Here is a 16,903-nt window from a genome sequence, read left to right as displayed (position 1 = left end):
CTTTTTGTCAGATTTGTCAAATAAAACAGTTGAATCATTCAAGTGGTTATTCAAATCATTTATCTGGATTATGGACAACAAGCACCCGATGAATATTTTCACTGATCAGGATCAAGCAATGGCCAGAGTCATTGAAGATTGTCTTCCGCACACAAGACATAAATTATGTCAATAGTATATTTACAAGAAATTGTTTCAAAACTATATTGTGGTGTAAGCACCAAGAAAGTCAATGAGTTTTTTTATAAATGCATGGCTAGGTGTAACTCCGATGAGGCTAGGTGTAACTCGTTTGAAGAAACTAGGCATACAATGATTGCGATAGAAAATCTATATGAGAATGTTTGGTTGAGTAGTTTGTACAATATCAGACATAAGTGGTCAACAGCTTTCAATAAGAAAATATTTAGGATTGAAGATTCTTTCAACACAAAGAAATTAGTCGACGAATAGCATTTGTCATAATGTCTCCAAGCCAACAAACACTCTCACTGAGAGTTTCTTGGGTCTTGAAAATACCATGAAAGCTTGAAGAATGATTGAGAATGATGAAGATTTTAAATCTGAACAGTCTCCAATTGTTCTCGCTGTAAAAAGTAGTCCTGTGTTGAAACAAGGTGTTTTAGTTTATACGAGGAAGTTATATTCAATATTTGAAGCAGAGTTGTTACATGATTTGTGTGGACTTGCTGTGGAGTGCTCAGCCACCGGAGATTCAGAATTTTGTTAGAAACTTAAAACTTAGATAATGAGCACACAGTCAGACCGTGAATTGTTAAGGTCAATAAAGGTAATTCTGAAATTACATGCAGTTGTAAAAAATTTGAAATGATATGTATATTATGTGCTCAAACTCTAAGGGTGCTTAACCATGAGAATATAACAAAGATCCCTGATAAATATTTTTTATTATTGTGGTCGGTTCATGCAAAGAGAGATATATATAACAACTATGGTTATAAACATTTGAAAGATTCACAAACTTCTGCAACTTGTTCGAGTAGACTCATATATCGAACACACGTTCATAAATTTGCATACTGGATCAGCATATTAACACAAGGTAATGAACTTGCTAAAAAAACGTGCTGGAAACATTAAGGAAACTAACACTCGAATCTGAAGTCATATTGAATGGGAGAGACCATCAGGAAATGTCAATGTCAAAGAAGAAAAAGATACCGAATAAACCACACAATTTGAAGGACCCAACAAAGATGCGGCCAAAAGGAGTTTATAATGCTAGGTTAAAAGGCTTTTGGGAGAAGAATAACTGATAAAAAAGTAAGATTAAAAAATCACTATAGTATTAGTTAGGTTATATTCTTCTATTATTTTTGTTATATGCTGCGTTACAACTCACTAACATGACACATTATTTTACAGTAAATGATAAAGAAGTTGGTCAAGTCAAGAAACATTTCACCCATCAAACCCATGCCTATTTTCAATGTCGGATCAGTATAGTCAGGTGCATAACTTAAAATTCGAAACGTTTTATGATTTGTGAACTAATTTCGAATTGACATATGTACTTATATTCACATGTGATTGCTCAAAATCAGCAAGAATTGCTTGCATCACTGCCCACAGACATATACACGAGCTTATTGATGGACCTAGATGATGGTGTGTGAAATATCAAGTAATTGCAACGATCTATTGTTTGTAATTGTGAAATTAATGTATTTTTTGCAGTGTTAATATTGTTTGATATTTTGCTTTAAACGATTTTATGAATAAAATATTTGTTTAAGTTTGCGTTGAATATTACCAAAATATTTCAGAAGTATTACCGCAATACAACCAAAATATATAGCAGTGCTGGCGAAAGAATATATCTTAGTTTGATTGAAATATTCCTTTGTTATATTCACCACTCCGCGGTCGTATCTGAGTTGTTCCGAGTATATATTTCTAACACGATTAATATATAACATCTATCAATAATTAAATAATATTAAAATAAGATCTGTGGGATTTCAAATATTTTGAGAATTTTTCTTTATTTTTTCTTTAGTTTGCATTGAATATTACCAAAATATTTCTGAAATATTACCGTAATACAACCAATAAATAACTGCACTGGGGAGGAATATATCCTGGTTTAATTGCAATATTTAACAAATATTGTGTAAATATTGCATATTCACCACTCTGCGATCGTATCTGGGTTATTACGATGATATATTTATATTATTAAGCTGTTTTCATTCATTTGAACACAAATATTGTCTAAATATTGCGGTTTGATTAAACTTTGCGGTTTGATTAAACTAAATATTGCGGTTTGATTAAACTATCTTTGAGGTGAGGTATTGACAAAATAACGACCAATAATTAAATAACATTGGAATAAGATTTCAAATATTTCAAATATTTTGAGAATTTTTCTTTATTCTTTCTTTAGTTTGCGTTGAATATTACCAAAATATTGTTGAAGTATTACTGCAATACAACCAATAAATAACAACGTTGGAGAGGAATATTTCCTGGTTTGATTGCAATATTTAGCAAATATTGTATAAATATTATGGTTTGATTAAAATAGTTTTCACAAAATACTATTAAGTTATCTTAGTAATAACTCGATATTATCAAAATAATACAAAAATACAACCATGATAGAGGCAACATAACAATAACATTATCACTATCATTTTAATAATACCATAATATTATCACAATAATACAAGAATACGACTATAACATTAATATCACCTTAATATTCCTGTAGAGAGAATGAGTGAATATTATATACATTATGAAATAAAACATATATTAACAGTGAAATAAGTCTGTTGATTACGACATTGTACCCACAAACAAATAATTTGTGCAAGTTCTACCTAAATCTTGACATTTTTGTCTGTCATCTCATATCTTCACTCCAATTATGTCTGTAGTTTTTTACTAATTTTTGCATAAATTTGCAGACAAACATCTCACAATCAACACTATTGGTTTATACGGGAACACCTCTAACCATTGAAAGTTTCTATTTCCCGGGTTTAGCTCTAAAAGAACCTTCAACATCATGGGCAAATTGTTTGATCTACATAGTTAATTAATGATCAGTGAATGGGCAAAACCGAAGAAAATTGCAGAAATAATAGCTTTAACGATTGAGAGTAACTTACAACGTCGTTGCACACGGCTTTGTGCATCTGGTTGGGTAATGAATCATACATTTTCCACTTCTCATCACCCAAATCAGTAACCAATAAAACCCAGTGTTGGTTGTTCAGAACAGGAATCATAATGATGTCAGTTTTTAAAACTGTTTCTTTGGTGATATGACTCACAAATGATGTGGTGTTACCCATTTTATGATAAGTCTATATAAAATAAAACAAAGTGTTAACATATTCATATGGTTGTTGAAATTCTAAATATAATTAAATATGGTTGTTTAAATAAGTAGATGCGGTCTTACCCAGTATAGTGGCGATACATAAATGTAAGGCCTAAAAAAGGATGGATTTGCATTCCTCTTATTGCTTAAAATCATTGTTTGGGCGTCGACATGGTCATTTGCAATCATGTCATTGCACAATAACTCTACCATTGTCCAGCGATCTATAAAAATGTCTTTCATGAGAAACATAATATTATTCTTGCATAATGGTTCAAATTTCAAATATAATTAAAAAGTGGTTTTCATTCACTTAATCACAAAAGAAGTGCATTATAAAAGACACAGATTTACTTACTCATTGATGTATTTTGACATGACTTGATCGATCACCTTCTGTGTTTCAGCTGATACCATAGATCTGCTAGGATAGTCGATCTGGGGGACAACTGGAAGAGGCTACAAAAAAAAATTTATGTTACATCTGAAATAGACGGGTAATTTAGATGATATAAGACAATGTATAAAAAATAAATTTCAAATAACACATTAACAACATCCGGCTGATCTCCTAAAGTTGTTAGTGCTAGGACAGCTGATCCTTCTACTTCTTCCTCTTCAGCTCTTTGTTGTTCCTCTACAATGGAGTTCTTATGTATAGCAGAAAATACAATTATTTGAAGGCACATCTTTGCTACAGGGTCTATTATTGGTTCTTCAGTTATTTGTTGTTCTTCTACTATGGGGGTGATATGTACAGCAGCATCTTTAAAGGGTAACATCGGCTCATCGACTTCCCTTGTTGTTTTTCTTCTCTTCAATTCGAAGGCAGTAAAAGCAGTGAAAGACGAACTCACTGTCTTCTTTTTTCTGCTCCGTCTGCCCTTAACCCTTTGTATTAAGCTGGCAACAGACCGTTCATGGGTGTCATCAACTTTATCTCCTTCAACAGGGGTTCCTTCTTCTCCCACAAAAGCCGACGGTTAGATTCCCTCTTCTCCCACAGAAGCTGAATGATGGGTAACATCAATGTTCTGTTGGGCTCCCACTTCTCTTTCACTATAAACAAAATCATGAGGACTCCAACCATGACGGAAATCATGAGAACTCCCACCATGAGGGGAGGTTGGTTGGGGATCATCTACTCCGATCTTTTCGCCTTTATTAGTTGAAATATTTTCAGATTTATCAAACTTATGTTGTAGCACCGACATTTGCCCCTACAAACTCGACACCCCAACAGTTATTGTATTCTTGAAATTCAGTGAACAATTTCTATTGGCCTTTAAGCAGCTCAATTATTGATTTTATGTTTTTATTCATCATGGTATACAGTTGTATTTAGGTATTTTGATATTAATATAGTATTACTTAAGTTGTATCCAGGTATAGTACTTAGGTTATATTATGAAAATTTTTCCGTTGTATTCTGGTATTAATAGTATTAAGGTTATATTCTTATAGTTTTTTTCATTGTATTTTGCTATTATTATAGTATTATTTTTGTAATACTCAAGTAATATTTAAGGTAGTGTTAAGTAGTGATTAGTTTGGTATTATAATTAAATAATAGGTTTTATTGCGGTTTAATGTTGGTTTTTTTAAGGTAATATTGTGTGCACTTGTGTACAACTCAAAAACATTAAAATACAACTCATACATTACTCTAAGTGATTTGTTACTCAAGTACAGCTAAAATATTACCCAAATGGTCTTCTCAATGAAAATAGAACCACCAAAATAAAAATTACCTGGATGAACCCTCTTGGATTTCTTTTTTCTTTCGCTCTTTCACTTCCTTTTTCTTGCGTTTCTCGTCTTTCATTGTACTTTCATTGTCGATTTCTCTTCGGTTTCCATTCTCAATGGCTCTTCCGTCTCCATTTTCACTGGGCTCTCTTCAGTTTCCAACAACAACTCTAAAACCCTAAGCTTTTCTGATTCAAAAACTCTAAAAGATCGAATGAAGGTGCTATGCGCTCTCCTCGCTCGGGCGACATTTGAGTTTCCGATGAAATCACCTTTTTTCAGGCTGTTAACTTTTAAGTGTTTCGGGCAGAGTTCGGGCCGGGTCGCGCCGTAAGAATGCGGTGTCCGGACAGAATAAACGCTCGCTTGTCCATCTCCAAAGCCGCGGCCAGAAAGTGTTGTCCCCTGAGAGAAAGTGTTGTCCCCTGAGTTGATCGAACAGCCATGGATGAAACAGGCTGAGCATTGACTACCGGGAGATCACTGTCCATGGCTTGTGCCCCAGTTGCCTGGTTTGATTGAGCTTCCCGGAGACGTTTTGGGTTTTGGGGAAGACGTTCCCCACTGGGATTCGCTTCAGCAGCTCCCCCGGGTACCTCAGCACCCACTATTTCCACGAGGTCTCCAGAGCTGTTTGCCGCACGCTTCTCCTTCGCTTTATCAAACAGCCTAATCTTCTGATTTGCATACTTACGTAATGCTGTCTTATAACCTTTACCCTGTAAGAACTCGAGTATGTGGCGTTGACGGGCAACTTCAGCATTACACAAGACTGCTTCAAGCAGAATGGCTTCAGAGAACACCGGTGGATCTCCGCCGGCAGCATGAGTGTCGGAAACATGATCGGCCCAACAAGCACCATTAAATTCCGAAGCAGTCATTGTTTGATAGATGCCAGGGGGGAAGAACTTGGTTTTAACGGCTTCAATGTTCATGTCATGCTTCGACCAAAGCATTCGTATCTGCAACTTCAGTTCCGCAATGAGTTGTTCATGGTCGTTCCACAGATCATTCAAAACATTATTGAAATCGCTTACTTGTGCCTCAAGCATGGCGATCCAATCTTTCTGCCGAGCAGTGAGAATACCAGCGCCACGTTTTACCATACGGTTCAATGCCAAGTTCTTGAAGTCAATAAGAAATGGCGAGAGATTCGCAACTGTAAGATCTCTGACTTTCGCAGGCGGCCGTAGGAAAAAATTTGCTTATAATCCGTTGTACCCACTGTAACTCCCGTCTTATCCACTGTAACTCATGTGTAATCTCCCGTTTAATCTCGTTGTAACCTTATAATCTCAATAGATAAAATAAAAATGTGAGTTACACGAAAATTATAAAAAAATTATAAAATTTTTATGTAACTCATATATAACACCTATATCTCCTATTATATATACATTTCTGTATACTCCTTGATGTACTCAGATTTTTTCTTCTTGGTAGGTGGCCGAATAAAAAAGAAGGCGGCAGGCACACCCACCAACCTGTTTGAAGTTTTGCCGCAAAACTGTCGATGACTTGTTCTTTCATATACATGGCGGCTCCTCCGATGGAAGGAGCTGTTGCAGCGTCAGAGCTGCTGCCCCGACATGTATTTACATAAATAAGGTAATCCTTAAGTATTTATATATTTAAATTTTAATTTTTTCATATTAAAAAATAAATATTTTTAATCACTCTAACTGTTAAACATAAAGAAAAAAAAAACATTATCATTGATTTTTAAAAAGTGACATGTATTTTTTCCAAAATAAATTTGGTGTTATAATGGTCGCAGCTTTATTTCTGAAAAATCTTTACCCTTTTTGTTTTCTTTAAAAATTAATTTATTTTAAAAATACTTAAAATAAATTCTAGATGTTTTTTAATATGTATTGAAATAATGAAAATATTTCAGTATATTAAATATATTCTATTTTAAATTTAAATATTCATAAAATAAAAGAAAGTAAATATTTTTTTTTTCTTTTTTTGAAAAGTGAGGGCAAATTTTATTTCAACAAGAAATCAAATGATACAAACACTAAAAAATGCATATAACTCAATACAAAAAATTATAAAATATAATGAAGAAGCAATAAGATTAAATTGTTCTCAACCATTATTTCAAAATAGAATTTGAAATATGACATCAACTGGGATGTCATCGAGTCAACTGGGATGTCATCAAATCTCTGCTCACTTGGGTTGAACACGTGCTGACCCGTAGCGACACCCCCTTGAACATTATATTATAATTATCTTCCAATTTCGGGCCAATTCCACACAGCTTACGTTTTTTTGCAGTTGGTACTGTCTGCAACATGGATAAGGGCATATTAAACAAAATAGAAATATAAATGATAATTAACTGAAGAGTTTGCAGGGGTACAATTATTATCTCTAACTTCTCAGTCCACAATTCTTCTGAAGCATCCACGGTACGTTTGATGGGATCCCATCTCAATCTCGTGAATCCCCATTTTAGTTAATTCCATAACTTTTAGTCTTTTTTTAACCGATCATACTTGTTCTTGAATTTTAACATATCGTACTCCCGCTCTATAATTTTCTTAAACTTCTTGGAAATATTGTGTTACCCTTCTTTGTTAAAATAGATGGTAGATTTATTTCCAATTTCAATCTCCTTTATACAAAGAATAAGAAATTGTTAGTGACATCTTTATCCCACACTAATGATATAGTCGTTTCTTTGTTATTAGACATAATGAGACTAATAAAAGATATGTATAAAAAAACATACTAATAAACATAATTCAAGTCTCTCTCAACCACAAACAATCAAGCCAACAAAAAAAAAAGTCATTTCTATCTTTAGATAGGCTTAGAAACATTAGGTAATGTTGAACTACATTGTTTCAAACCAATAAATAGAATATGGAAAATGCAAACATTGCACGATCTAACAAATCCACAGCAAAACCGACTTGCCAATATGCTATCCAATTTTAGGAAGCTTGAAGGGAAAACAACTTTAAATTGCACTTAACAGCAAGTCTACTACAAATCAAATTAGGAACTATTTATCATCAAGCTCGGATCCACCTAGGATGAAACATATATTATCAAGAAGCAAATAGGAAACATTCCAATTTTTTTTGACTCGTTTATTTCAAAATGTCTTTTTTTAGAGGAAAAGAGTTATCTATATGCAGAGATAAATTCATTCTCTATATTTTCTTCATATTTATTTGTGGTATAATAATTTTTCTCTGCATCATTGAACACGTTGCATCATTGTTATCATGCATCTAACATTCTCAAAACATAAATGTCATAAAAAACATCGACAGTCCACTAAGGGAAACGAAAACCATCTCAAAACAAAACACATCGGCATTCCAATTAAACAAAATTACCAGAGAATCTCATTCAATGCTTCTCGTTATAAAAGTATTTTAAGAAAAGAAAGATGAAGCAGAAATACCACTGAAATGGCACATAACACATTGACATTCCATTCAAGGAAATGAAAATCATCTAAAAAATAACACATCGACATTTCAATGAAGCAGAAATACCACATAATGTCATTCAATGCTTCACCCTTAAAATTTCAAGGAGAAAGTTTCTCCCTTAAAATCGAAATCCTCCATTCATACGCAATCCCTCAAAGCCATCCATACACAATCCTCCAAGTTACGGTAAACAAGAAAACCAATGGTATTAAGTACTTACAAAGTGCAGCGAGGGCGAAACACAGGGGAGAAGAGGAAGAGAAAAGTAACGCTTGAGAGAGAGCAAGCACGAACGATCAGAATTTTTTACCAATGGAACGAGCTGGGGAAGGCAACGGAAGAGGGGTAAGTAAAGTAAAAATAGATCGAAACGCTAGCCCGCGGCCCTGAGGGTACGGGTTGCGTTCATGTTATAACGCAGAAATGCGTTTTACGGGACACACTGAAACTGTGGAAAACAAACGCATTAAGTGTGTTTTCAAAACACATAAGCTGCGTATAAGTCCCCCCAAAAGCACCTTGAAAGACCAAAGTAAGCAAAATAGACCAGGGAATGACGTCCGCAGAACAAAGAAACCACTTTTAACCTCCATTGCAATCTCCAACTGAGGATGAACATCAATCATAGTAAACCATAAGGACTATTAATTCAACCAACCCAATCACAAAGATCTTCAAAGGCTCCAAAAGAGACGTCACAACAACAATCTACATATAATAGCAATCCCAAAACTCCAATGGCTTCGACGAGAAGAGCACTCTAATCCAAACATACTTAAACAAAAAATAAGAAATAAAGACTAAAAAGAAAGAAACTAATGCAAATGATCTTCATTTAAGAAAATAGAAGAGCTTAGGTTAACACAACAACGTTGCAATTATCTCCATCAAGGGATCTAGGAAAGATTAAAACATCGAAAGAGAAAAGAAAAAGAAAGATCACCTAAAAGATATGTTTTAAACAGTTGAAACGTAAAGTTAAAAAGAAAAATGTTTCCATCAACTTAAAAATTTGTCAATAAAACAAAAAATTAAAGGCTAAAATCATATAAAGGCGGAGATGCCAAAATTAATCTCTAGAGACGGTTGAGATCAAATGCAATGAGATGAAACATCATAGCATAAACCACCAACTCACAAACCTACTTAGCATACCAGGAAAAAGGGGTATCTAAAATAAAATATAGTTGTAATCCAAAACAAAGCTTAGGCACCATAAAACAAAATCAGTAGTCCACCAAAACTTAAAAGCAAACGATATATAGAAAAATGAATCAAGGCATCTAGAGAACAACTATGCAATAATAATTCTACAACTAACGCATAAGGCCAATACATGACAACTCCACAACCCATTCAACAGAAACCCGCAAAACATAGCAACAAACCAATAAAAAGTTATAAATTGTAAATATTTTTAATATAACAAGTATCAGCTTTAAATTTCCATATTCTACTCTTTCACTTAACAGTCTAAAGAATATGATAAACAATAGTATCAATGGAAAAACTATATTTAGTAAAGATTTTATTGTTCCTTTCTTTCTATTGAATCCAAAGTTGTCCTTCGAAAACACACGCTTTGAGAGTTAGAGACGAGAGAAGGGGAAGGAGAAATAAAATAGAGTTTGTAGAGAGATTGAGGAAAGTTCCTTTATTCATTTTTTGACCTCCTATTTATAGGGGCCTAATTGTATAATTATGGAAATGAGCGAACGGCGATGACAACCTATCTAAATGCAATTAATATTAAATTTGAGTTACACTTTGAGTGAATTACAATGGTTGTCGATTGGCATATGTGTTGAGTTTAGCCGACCAAAGTGATCAATTGCATGAAGATTGACGATTGATCGACTAATTTTGACTGGCCGACCCTACGAGAGGTTCATGTAGTTGGGACTATCAGCAAGGTCTATCGACTGGATACGTCGACTTCATATGTCGGTCAAAAAATGTGATAGTTCAAATTGTGCTCTTTGATTCAAAACTTCGATTATTCGATCTTCATCTTCAGTCGTATAATCCCATTGAGATTTGTACTACAGTTTTGGTACATACATTTTCCAAATAAAATAATTTGTAACATGAACAACCAATACAAAGAACTTCTTAATAATTTTTTAACTAAAAGTTTCCACTTGAGAAAGAATATACAGCATGTTGTCACTTAAAAGAAAGAAATTTCCATGGGAAATGCAGCTTAAGTAAAAAATGAGCAAAATAACATTCAAAGAAAACTTGATTATGGGTTTTCAAATAAATCAAGCATAAAATGCAAGAATTGTTTACCAAATTTCCTCTAATAATCAAAATATCACAAGTTTTAAGACTATTATGCAAAATCATCCAAGTAAATATAGTATATTTAATAGAGTAAAAATTAAACCAAACATAATTACTCAAACAAACAATAAAATAGTTTTCAAAAGCTAAATTATAAACAAATTTATGAGCATAAATATTTATCAAGACCATTCCAAAGATAAGAAATTATACAATCTTTAATAAAAATTTCTAAAATAAAGTTTAAGCAAATCTTCATAATATTATTAGTTCTTAAAAAACATCATTCATCATTAGAAATAACCCAATTCACTTTGATAAAAGTAGGAAGATTGAACAAATGAAAAAAATCATTACCAAACTTTTTAAAAAGAGAAAACACTTCAACGAGGGGTCAAAGAACACAATAAGATTACTATTAGTAATAATTTAAAATTGAAGAGAATTCCTAATCTTCAAAGCCACCTCCCATAAATCCTTCCAAAAAAAGAACTAATTTTATGTTTAATCCAAATAGAATCATAATAATTAAAACACCATGTGGCTAAAAGAAAAAAAAAATTAAAATGTCTCCAAATGTTTTTAGATTTACACATAAAGAATCATATTAATATTTGGCAAGCCTAAACCACCATAAATCTTAGGATTAGTAGAAACAAAGAAATGGCATGTCATTTAGAAATAGAACCATTATTATATAAAGAAAAATCACTGCAAAGATAAGATATTTTCTTTCGTAAATCTTAGGGAATAAAAATAGAACAAACCAAAAACATAAATAACTCCAAATACTGTTTCAAAAGTTGAAATCTTCTCACAAAAGAAAAATATTTCATCTTCCAATAAGTAAGACTATTTTGAAATTTATCCCACAATTAAGAACGAAAAAACACCTAAATAATATCAACATTCAAAAAAGATATTTAAGAGAAAAACCACTTAATTGAAAAATAAGATTATGCGAATCAAGATCAAGAGACTTAGTGAAATAAATATAAGAATTATTTTTATTAACCTTTAATACGTCATCAGCAAATTCTATCATTGACACAAATTTTGAGGCAATTAGCATGAATATCGATATATATTTTTTAGTAAGAAACATATAAACTCAAATAAAAATCATCCTGACTTCAATTTTTACAAACTTATAGTCAAACTGACTGGCTCGACGAGACGAACACAATGAAACCAACATTGTCCACATCCAAGTTAAATCATGCCTGTATTAGGCCATTAAGCCACTTTTAGAAGCTTCTGGTGTCTGATTGGAATGTCAAATAAATTTCAAACTGACAAACTTATAGTTAAATTGAGCATCTGGATAAGTCGAATCCAATGTGCAAAAAATCACTCAATTCTAACATCAGCAAGGCACTCAAATGTCTACAAAATATCATCTCATTGAAGGAATCTCTCTGGTTTGTTCGATGAAGTGGTTTGGATTTCTTTCTTATTTACAGAGAGATCGCTCTCATGCTTTATAAATAGAGTCACACCCATTTCATAAAATGAGAGAAAGATCAAGGACCTAGGCGTTAAACCGAACGAAGACTTGAGTTTGGAGCGGGATCAAAAGGAGAAAGAATTGAAGTCTAGTGTTTTACACCGAAGTTCTAGCGAACACCACTAGCTCCTCCCTCCATCATCCACCATCGACCAATGTTGCTTGCCCCCTACTCATTGAAATTAAACCACTTATGTACATCTCAAAGAAACAAAGCATCTTACATAACAATGCATCGCCCGGAAGATGATGTAACAATGTACCATGCAATAATTACTTACAACCGTCATATTCAAAATACAGTGACTTTCACTGGACTCATGAAGATCTCTCACATCTCACCACTACAGTCTATATAACCAATTACAACCTACATGATACACAGCTCACGTAGCTCCTAGTGCGGCTTACAAATGTTATTACAACTCACCAATACAACATAAGTGATCAGGCACAGCCTAGTGGTTCACATCTCATGTAGCTCTTAACTCAAGCCTTCATGGCCTACATGGCTCATAACTCACATAGCTCAATATTCTGGCCTCTATGACCTACAAACATTATTACAACTCAACAATACTGCATATATGACCAACTACGACCTATGTGATCCATTGCTCATGCACCTCCTAATTTCAGTATTTGCAACCTACAAATATTATTACAGCTCACCACTATATGACCAACTACGTCCTATGTAGCATACAACTCATGCAGCTCCTAACTCCAACCTCTATGACCCATAGTTATCACATCTCACTACGATAACATACATGATTAATTATGACCTACATGGTTCATAGCTCATGCAACTCTCAACTCCAATCTTTTGCACATGTGAACGTTATTAAAACTCACCAAAATAACTTACATGACTAATTATGAACTATTTTGTTCATTGATATGCCTAAAAAATGTTCAATTTTTCATATGCTTTTAATGCATATATTTGGTGATTTTCAATCATATTGCACTTTAAATTGAGTTTTGGAGAAAAATAAGTAAAAACGGTGCAATTTAGAGCAAAAACGAGAAAGAAAGAAAATTCTGTCATGACACATTTTGATATGTCTTTCTATGTTTAATCTCTTTTACACTTCTCACATATTTTTAAATGAAATTACACTTTTAAAAATATTATTTTTATGCTTATTTTTTAGGTCTATCTGTTAGGAACGCAACACATCTGAAACAGAGCTAAAACGGAGCAAAAGAAGCAAATGGTGAAGCTGCGTAGGGTGGGTGCCGACGGCGCCAGAACCGGCTCCAACAGCGCTAGAGTGCAGAAAACGACGCCAAAACAATGCCGACAGCACCCGAGACGGTTTGGACGCGATCTTGGGCGAATTTATAGAAGATTCAATGTATTTGGACACTTTTTGGAAGGTTGTTTATGGCATCTCTTGGGAAATTCATCCCTACACTATAATAGAGTGTTTTTATGTCAAAAAAAGTGATGTGTGTGAGTGGAAAAGTGATTTTATGTCAAAAAAAGTGATGTGTGTGAGTGGAAAAATGTGGAGAATGTTTAGAGTTCTTAGAATACAAGTAGAAATGTAGATTTCTACCTTTTTGAAGAGATTTGTGAGGGGATTTTGAGAGAATCTGTAAGGGAATGTTCTAGCATTGCAAGTATCAGCGGGAAATTTTGTGGGAGAGATTTTTTATCTTTCTTTCAAGGGGAAAAAACTAAGTATTGTGTTCTTCATTATCTTATGATTTTTTAAACACTTATCTAATTGATTTGCTTTGATTTAACGAAGTTTTTTGTTGTGTTTTCTTCGTGCTTTGTGATGTGTTTCTCTTACTCTTTCTTCTTTTTTGGAAATAGTGACATGAGAAGATTATGTCGTAATTTTCTTTTTACTTTTCCTTTGCAATGAGTAGGATTCATGTTTAGGATATTGAGATGCATGCTATAAGAAATTTTAATTATAAATTGTGATGGTTTTTCAACTCTGCTCTTAATTTACTTTTTGATTTGGCCAATTGAATTATTAAAATATATTGTGAAACATATTGTGAAAATATATTGTGAAACATATGATCCAGGAAATGGAGTATGAGTTCTACAACAGAGTAATAATCACACTTAAGTCCATGAAGGAGTATTTTGTTCATGGGATTAAGTGCAAATAAATAGGAAAATATACTTTGTTGGGTGTAGAATTGAAGATTTCTAGGGTGACAGACTAAAAATCCCCAATTTGATCTTAGTGTTTAAAAACTAAAGAGAGAGTTAGCCTTCATGGGGAGGGAAGTGAGAGCTCTGGAGTGAGAGCTAGTATTCTACTAGCCTAGCCACAGATTTATGGACTAAACCTAAGATTAACCAATGATTTTCTATAACACTGAATCAAGGTAAAGAATTAAAATTGCTCATATTTGGTACAATATTACATACAATATTAATGTATCTCATTCCTTTACATTATTCAATTCGCTACATAAGAATAATAGTTTTTAACATCTTAAAATTCTCTATACCAACTCATCCAAAAATGATTATCTTTAAAATTAATATTTACATTTAGGAATAATTACTATCCTTACATTTAACATTGGCATTTAGGAGTAATTGCTAGAATTGCTAGATAAAACATCATTTAAACATCATTTTAATCGACATTCCAAACTAAGGACTAATAGTAGTAGACCGGAATTTGACTAAGGACATCTTTCTTAGCTTCCTCTTGGGATCGATATTCGGGACTTAATCAGAAAGTCCTATATTACTTGAAGACATACGTGCACTTGTGTAGAACTCATAGTGTGTGAACTATTTGTTATATTTCATAATATTTTAATTTTATACATTAGCTGCTAAATATAAATTGGGTCAAGTTTTTGGCACTGTCTCAGGGGAATTGAATTGACATAAAACACGCAGAAAAAAACACGCACTATGAGTGCATCAAGTTTTTTGCGTCGTTGTCGGGGAAGCTTCGGTAAGAACTTTAGGAGAATTTTAGTTGAAGTATAGGCTTAGACTTGGAAAAATTGTAGTGTCATAAAAATTATTTTTGTGTGAAAATTTTTTTTTGTATGAAAAAGTGTTGTGAAAAAATTATTTGTGTCAAAAACAAGGTGTTTGTGAAAATATTTTATTGTGTTGAATAAATTTTTTATTTTGTTTGTTTAATTATTAATGCATTGTTTGTTGTCTTGCGTATGCGAAATGAAGAATCCACAAGACTTATGTCTTATGATCCTGAGTTAGAAAAAAGGAAAAAAAATCAAAAAACAGAATGAACTAGAAATTAAACTGGAAAACATTCAAAATAATAACTTGAAAAATCATTATAAATCTTTGAGGGATTTTATAAATCCTATGACAAATGAAATTCACTCAAATATGCAAAACCCTGTCGTAGAAGCCGACTCATTTGAAATAAATCCAGATATTATTCAACAGGCGCAGAACAACCAGTTTGGGGAAACTTCTTCGGAGGATCCCTATTTACATTGATCCAGTTTTCTATAAATTTGTGCTACATTTTGTTATAATGACATGTCAGACAATGCTGTCAGACTAAGATTTTTGACTTTCTCACTAAGGGATAAGGCTAAAATGTGGTTATACTCATTAGCACATGACTCTATTAAAAATTTGGAGGAGTTAACTTAGAAATTCCTGGCTAATTATTTTCCACCTTCAAGGACTACTAAACATAAAAACAATATTATCTCATTTTGTCAGTATAAAGGGGAATTAATATACGAAGCATATACGAAATTTAAGGAACTCCTAAGAAAGTGTCCACACCATACTCTGCCCGATTGGTTAATCATTCAAACTTTTTATAATAAGTTGGTTAATGATTGGTTAATCATTCAAACTTTTTATAATAAGTTAGTAGAATCCCTTAGGTTTATAATTGACACTGTTGCTGGTGGATCATTAATGTCAAACTCATTTGATGAAGCATATGTGTTAGTTGAAGAAATGGATACAAATGAATTTCAATGGCCCTCTGTGGTACTCTACAAGGGTAAATCCTAAAAATATAGCTAGTGTTCATGATACAGATACGATTGTAATTCTTGCATCTCAGGTTGTTGCAATATCAAGAAAGTTGTACCAATTTGGAATGAACCAGCCTCAATTTACTCCAGTAAGTGAGGAAAGTTCATTAGGTCATATGGTTGATTCTAACTTATCATATGAGAATTTAAATACCATAAACAACTCTTATTCTAACTTTTACAACCCAGATTGGAAGAACTACCCTAATTTTAATTGGAATCACACTATTTGGGGTGGAAACCAACAATGGAAAAATAATCCTGCAAATCCTAATAGAAGTTTGAATAAATAGGAGAACATAAGTTATAGACCTTCATATTCACTAGACTCTAACAATAATACACAATTTTAGGATAGAAGATGTGGTATTGCAAATGGGAAACTAGTTGCAAAGTCAAATTGCTGCGATTAGAAACATGGATAATCAATTGGGACAAATTGCTAATTCACTTAGCAATAGACCTTTAGGAATGTTGCCTAGTAATGTCGAAGTAAATCCTAAAGATCTTAAAGAGAACAAT

Source organism: Phalaenopsis equestris, unplaced genomic scaffold, assembly GCF_001263595.1.
Source record: "Phalaenopsis equestris unplaced genomic scaffold, ASM126359v1 Scaffold000002, whole genome shotgun sequence".
Taxonomy (NCBI): Eukaryota; Viridiplantae; Streptophyta; class Magnoliopsida; order Asparagales; family Orchidaceae; genus Phalaenopsis; species Phalaenopsis equestris.
This window is presented reverse-complemented; position numbering follows the sequence as displayed.